The sequence below is a fragment of the Oncorhynchus mykiss genome, unplaced genomic scaffold (assembly GCF_013265735.2).
Source record: "Oncorhynchus mykiss isolate Arlee unplaced genomic scaffold, USDA_OmykA_1.1 un_scaffold_222, whole genome shotgun sequence".
NCBI lineage: Eukaryota > Metazoa > Chordata > Actinopteri > Salmoniformes > Salmonidae > Oncorhynchus > Oncorhynchus mykiss.
In genome coordinates, this window is record NW_023493691.1 from 507,150 (window position 1) to 513,203 (window position 6,054).

General features: G+C 41.1%; 1 protein-coding gene across 1 annotated transcript in view; it reads left to right on the plus strand.

The window, feature by feature from the left end:
- LOC110528884 (zinc finger protein 585A) overlaps window positions 1–6,054 on the plus strand; it is a 244,943-nt gene that overhangs the window by 179,827 nt on the left and 59,062 nt on the right. The window lies entirely within an intron of this gene.

The window sequence follows — 6,054 nt, forward strand, 5'->3', positions numbered from 1 at the left end:
ATAGCCCGGGCCGTACCGGTCATAACCCGGGCCGTATCTGAAGTAACCCAGGCCGTACCTGTTATAGCCCAGGCCGTACCTTTACATAAGTCTACAAACGTAATAATGCATAGAATGCTTTAATACGAAGGTGCATTTTTATGGTGAAAATCGGCTTCCTCAAAGTTGGAGGTCACCTATGTATGTCTGATAGGCTACACCGGTTAGGAAATAGGATTCATGTCTTAGAGACAGCTGGGATCCTCTTTAATATAGTGGCCAGTCAACTCAATGACTGGGCTTATAAGAACACGTTTTCACTAGGCTCTGTAGGCTCAATGACTGGGCTTATAAGAACACGTTTTCACTAGGCTCTGTAGGCTCAATGACTGGGCTTATAAGAACACGTTTTCACTAGGCTCTGTAGGCTCAATGACTTGGCTTTAAAGAACAGGTTTTCACTAGGCTCTGTAGGCTCAATGACTGGGCTTATAAGAACATGTTTTCACTAGGCTCTGTAGGCTCAATGACTTGGCTTTAAAGAACAGGTTTTCACTAGACTTTGTAGGCTCAATGACTGGGCTTATAAGAACATGTTTTCACTAGGCTCTGTAGGCTCAATGACTGGGCTTATAAGAACAGGTTTTCACTAGGCTCAATGACTGGGCTTATAAGAACACGTTTTCACTAGGCTCTGTAGGCTCAATGACTGGGCTTATAAGAACACGTTTTCACTAGGCTCTGTAGGCTCAATGACTGTGCTTATAAGAACACGTTTTCACTAGGCTCTGTAGGCTCAATGACTGGGCTTATAAGAACACATTTTCACTAGGCTCTGTAGGCTCAATGACTGTGCTTTAAAGAACACGTTTTCACTAGACTCTGTGCTCTCTAACCGTGTTCCAGGGGTCCTAGTCTATAGGCTCTGTGCTCTCTAACCGTGTTCCAGGGGTCCTAGTCTATAGGCTCTGTGCTCTCTAACCGTGTTCCAGGGGTCCTAGTCTATAGGCTCTGTGCTCTCTAACCGTGTTCCAGGGGTCCTAGTCTATAGGCTCTGTGCTCTCTAACCGTGTTCCAGGGGTCCTAGTCTATAGGCTCTGTGCTCTCTAACCGTGTTCCAGGGGTCCTAGTCTATAGGCTACGTTTGGTGTTATTAGGACATTTTTAGTTATGATATAAACCTTATTAAAACATATGAGCTATGAGCTATGCTACATGATGCGTGTGATGCGTGTGATATAAACCTTATTAAAACATATAGGGCTATGAGCTATGCTACATGATGCGTGCGACCATCATTTGGAGAAAAAAAAGCATGCACTGATTCTGGCTTTAGACTGTATACTCTGGGCACCATTCACAAGTGATAACACATTGTTCACAAGTGACAATATTGTCAAACCAATAGACATTTTCTGAAGTCAATCTTGTCTTTTACATATACTAAATAACGTTTGAATGATATGTCGTGTTTTTCCCGCAGTTCATTTTCATGCCAGCCGTGTAGGCTACTCCTGTTGTAAAGCCAAGCAATGTACTTCATATTAGGAACGTTGATAAATAAACAAACTGCATATTGGGAAGTATTCAGACCCCTTCCTTCCTCCACTTCCTGTTACATTACAGACTTGTTCTAAAATGGATTCATAATGACATCACAATACCCCATAATGACAAAGCAAAAACAACATTTTTCCAATTTATTATTATTAAATTGTGTTTACTTGATAGCTACCTACACAAATAGCTAGCTAGAACAAAGTGTTAAGATAAATTCATTAAAAAGATTAAAAGCAATACAAATAAGTTCTCCAGAGTTATTTACAGAACTCCACCATTCAGGCCTTTATGGTAGAGTGGCCGAAGGAATCCACTCCTCAGTAAAAGGCACATAACAGCCTGCTTGAAGTTTGCCAAAAGGCACCTGAAGGACTCTCAGACCATTTAGAAACACAATTATCTGGTCTGATGAAACCAAGATTGAGCTCTTTGGCCTGAATGCCAAGTGTCACGTCTGCAGCAAACCTGGAATCATCCCTACGGTGAAGCATGGTGGTGGCAGCAGCATGCTGTGGGGATGTTTTTCAGTGGCAGGGACTGGGAAATCAGGATCTAGGGAAAGATGAATGGGTAGCAAAGAACATTGAGATACTTGATAAAAACCTGCTCCAGAGCGCTCAGGACCTCAGACTGGGGCGAAGGTTCAACTTCCAACATGACAACGACCCTAAACACACAGCCAAGACAATGCAGTAGTGGCTTCGGGACAAGTCTCTGAATGTCCTTGAGTGGCCCAGCCAAAGCCCGGACCCGATTGAGCATCTCTGGAGAGACCTGAAAAAAAGCTTTGCAGCGATGCTCCCCATCCAACCTGACAAAACTTGAGCGCATCTGCAGAGAAGAATGGGAGAAACTCCTCAAATACAGATGTGCCAAGCTTGTAGCGTCAAACCCAAGAAGACACGAGGCTGTAATCACTGCCAAAGGTGCTCCAAAAAAGTACAGAGTAAAGGGTCTGAATACTTATGTAAATGTGATGTTTTTGTCTTGTCATTATGGGGTATTGTGATGTCATTATGGGGTATTGTGATGTCATTATGGGGTATTGTTTTGGAGATTGGTGAGGGGGGGAGGGGGGGGGGGGGGGGGGGGGGGGAAACGTAACAAAATGTAGAAAACGTCAAGGAGTCTGAATACTTTACTAATGCACTATATATGGTATTTTGTATTGTATTGTATAACATGGTTGGGATACAACTGATGTGTTGTTGTCTCGCCTGGCCATCTTAAGATGAATCCACAAGCTGTGGGTAGCTCTCGATGGGAGTGTCTGCTCAATCAGGGTTTTATAAACTTGGTCCTGGGTGGACAATTTGTTTTACTACTAACACAGGCTCTGAAACGACTTCATGTGTTTTAAAACTAGATTTATTATGTTAGCCATTGACGATTCATGTTTTTGGATAACTTCAATGAACTTAATTGATCTGCTAATAAAAAATGCACCTTTTTTTTTTGGTGGGGGGTTTATCTATTTATCTTTACAGAAAATACAATGTTTTTGTTTTAATTCATGGCATTCAAAATAATGTTTATTTATCTAATCAAAACCGGTCACTAGATCTCTACACATCACCATTGGAAGAGGCCTATTTATCTAGGCACCAGTATTGTCTACAATCCGTACAAATATATGTTTATCAGTATAAAGGATTTACATAGGTTTCTTATTAAATAACAGTTCAATAAATGTATTTGTCATGTTTTTAATATGGTGCTACAGTCCAGGGACAGCATGACATTCACCATCCAATAATGACCCAGTTACTATTGGGGGAATGGAACCAGAGAGGAAGCTTGTGTTACCTTTCTCACACCACTACAGTATTCATTTCAACAGACCTTTTCCATGACCCCTGTGTTAGAGATCAACAGTACCAGTCAAAAGTTTGGACACACCTACTCAAGGGGTTTTCTTTATTTGTACTATTTTCTACATTGTAGAATAATAATGAAGACATCAAAACTATGAAATAACACATATGGAATCATGTAGTAACCAAACAAGTGTTAAATCAAAATATATTATTTAGGGAATAGGGAGCTGTTTGGAACTCAGCCCAAGAGAATTAGCATTGGCTGTCTCACTAAAACATGCTGCATTGTGGTATAGTTGGAGTGATTCCACATGAAACCAGGGTAAAGTTCATAATGCTGTTGGAGTGATTCCACCTTAAATCAGGTTAAAGTTCATAATGGCCTTGGAGTGATTCCACCTTAAATCAGGGTAAAGCTCATACTGCTGTTGGAGTGATTCCACCTTAAACCAGAGTAAAGTTCATAATGCTGTTGGAGTGATTCCACCTTAAACCAGGGTAAAGTTCATAATGCTGTTGGAGTGATTCCACCTTAAACCAGGGTAAAGCTCATAATGCTGTTGGAGTGATTCCACATGAAACCAGGGTAAAGCTCATACTGGTCTAATGCCATTTATATGTTTACATACCCTACATTACTCATCTCATATGTATATACTGTACTCGATACCATCTACTGCATCTAGCCTATGCTGTTCTGTACCATCACTCATTCATATATCTTTATGTACATATTCTTATTCATTCTTTTACACTTGTGTGTATAAGGTAGTTGTTGTGAAACTGTTAGGTTAGATTACTGCATTAGTCGGAACTAGAAGCACAAGCATTTCGCTACACTCGCATTAACATCTGCTAACCATGTGTATGTGACAAATAACATTTGATTTGATTTTAATGCCTTGGAGTGATTCCACATGAAACCAGGGTAAAGTTCATAATGCCTTGGAGTGATTCCACATGAAACCAGGGTAAAGTTCATAGTGCCTTTGAGTGATTCCACATGAAACCAGGGTAAAGTTCATAATGCCTTGGAGTGATTCCACATGAAACCAGGGTAAAGTTCATAATGCCTTGGAGTGATTCCACATGAAACCAGGGTAAAGTTCATAGTGCCTTTGAGTGATTCCACATGAATCCAGGGTAAAGTTCATAATGCCTTGGAGTGATTCCACATGAAACCAGGGTAAAGTTCATAATGCCTTGGAGTGATTCCACATGAAACCAGGGTAAAGTTCATAATGCCTTGGAGTGATTCCACATGAAACCAGGGTAAAGTTCATAATGCCTTGGAGTGATTCCACATGAAACCAGGGTAAAGTTCATAATGCCTTGGAGTGATTCCACATGAAACCAGGGTAAAGTTCATAATGCCTTGGAGTGATTCCACATGAAACCAGGGTAAAGTTCATAATGCCTTGGAGTGATTCCACATGAAACCAGGGTAAAGTTCATAATGCCTTGGAGTGATTCCACATGAAACCAGGGTAAAGTTCATAATGCCTTGGAGTGATTCCACATGAAACCAGGGTAAAGTTCATAATGCCTTGGAGTGATTCCACATGAAACCAGGGTAAAGTTCATAATGCCTTGGAGTGATTCCACATGAAACCAGGGTAAAGTTCATAATGCCTTGGAGTGATTCCACATGAAACCAGGGTAAAGTTCATAGTGCCTTGGAGTGATTCCACATGAAACCAGGGTAAAGTTCATAATGCCTTGGAGTGATTCCACATGAAACCAGGGTAAAGTTCATAGTGCCTTTGAGTGATTCCACATGAATCCAGGGTAAAGTTCATAATGCCTTGGAGTGATTCCACATGAAACCAGGGTAAAGTTCATAATGCCTTGGAGTGATTCCACATGAAACCAGGGTAAAGTTCATAATGCCTTGGAGTGATTCCACATGAAACCAGGGTAAAGTTCATAGTGCCTTTGAGTGATTCCACATGAATCCAGGGTAAAGTTCATAATGCCTTGGAGTGATTCCACATGAAACCAGGGTAAAGTTCATAATGCCTTGGAGTGATTCCACATGAAACCAGGGTAAAGTTCATAATGCCTTGGAGTGATTCCACATGAAACCAGGGTAAAGTTCATAATGCCTTGGAGTGATTCCACATGAAACCAGGGTAAAGTTCATAATGCCTTGGAGTGATTCCACATGAAACCAGGGTAAAGTTCATAATGCCTTGGAGTGATTCCACATGAAACCAGGGTAAAGTTCATAATGCCTTGGAGTGATTCCACATGAAACCAGGGTAAAGTTCATAATGCCTTGGAGTGATTCCACATGAAACCAGGGTAAAGTTCATAATGCCTTGGAGTGATTCCACATGAAACCAGGGTAAAGTTCATAATGCCTTGGAGTGATTCCACATGAAACCAGGGTAAAGTTCATAATGCCTTGGAGTGATTCCACATGAAACCAGGGTAAAGTTCATAATGCCTTGGAGTGATTCCACATGAAACCAGGGTAAAGTTCATAGTGCCTTGGAGTGATTCCACATGAAACCAGGGTAAAGTTCATAATGCCTTGGAGTGATTCCACATGAAACCAGGGTAAAGTTCATAGTGCCTTTGAGTGATTCCACATGAATCCAGGGTAAAGTTCATAATGCCTTGGAGTGATTCCACATGAAACCAGGGTAAAGTTCATAATGCCTTGGAGTGATTCCACATGAAACCAGGGTAAAGT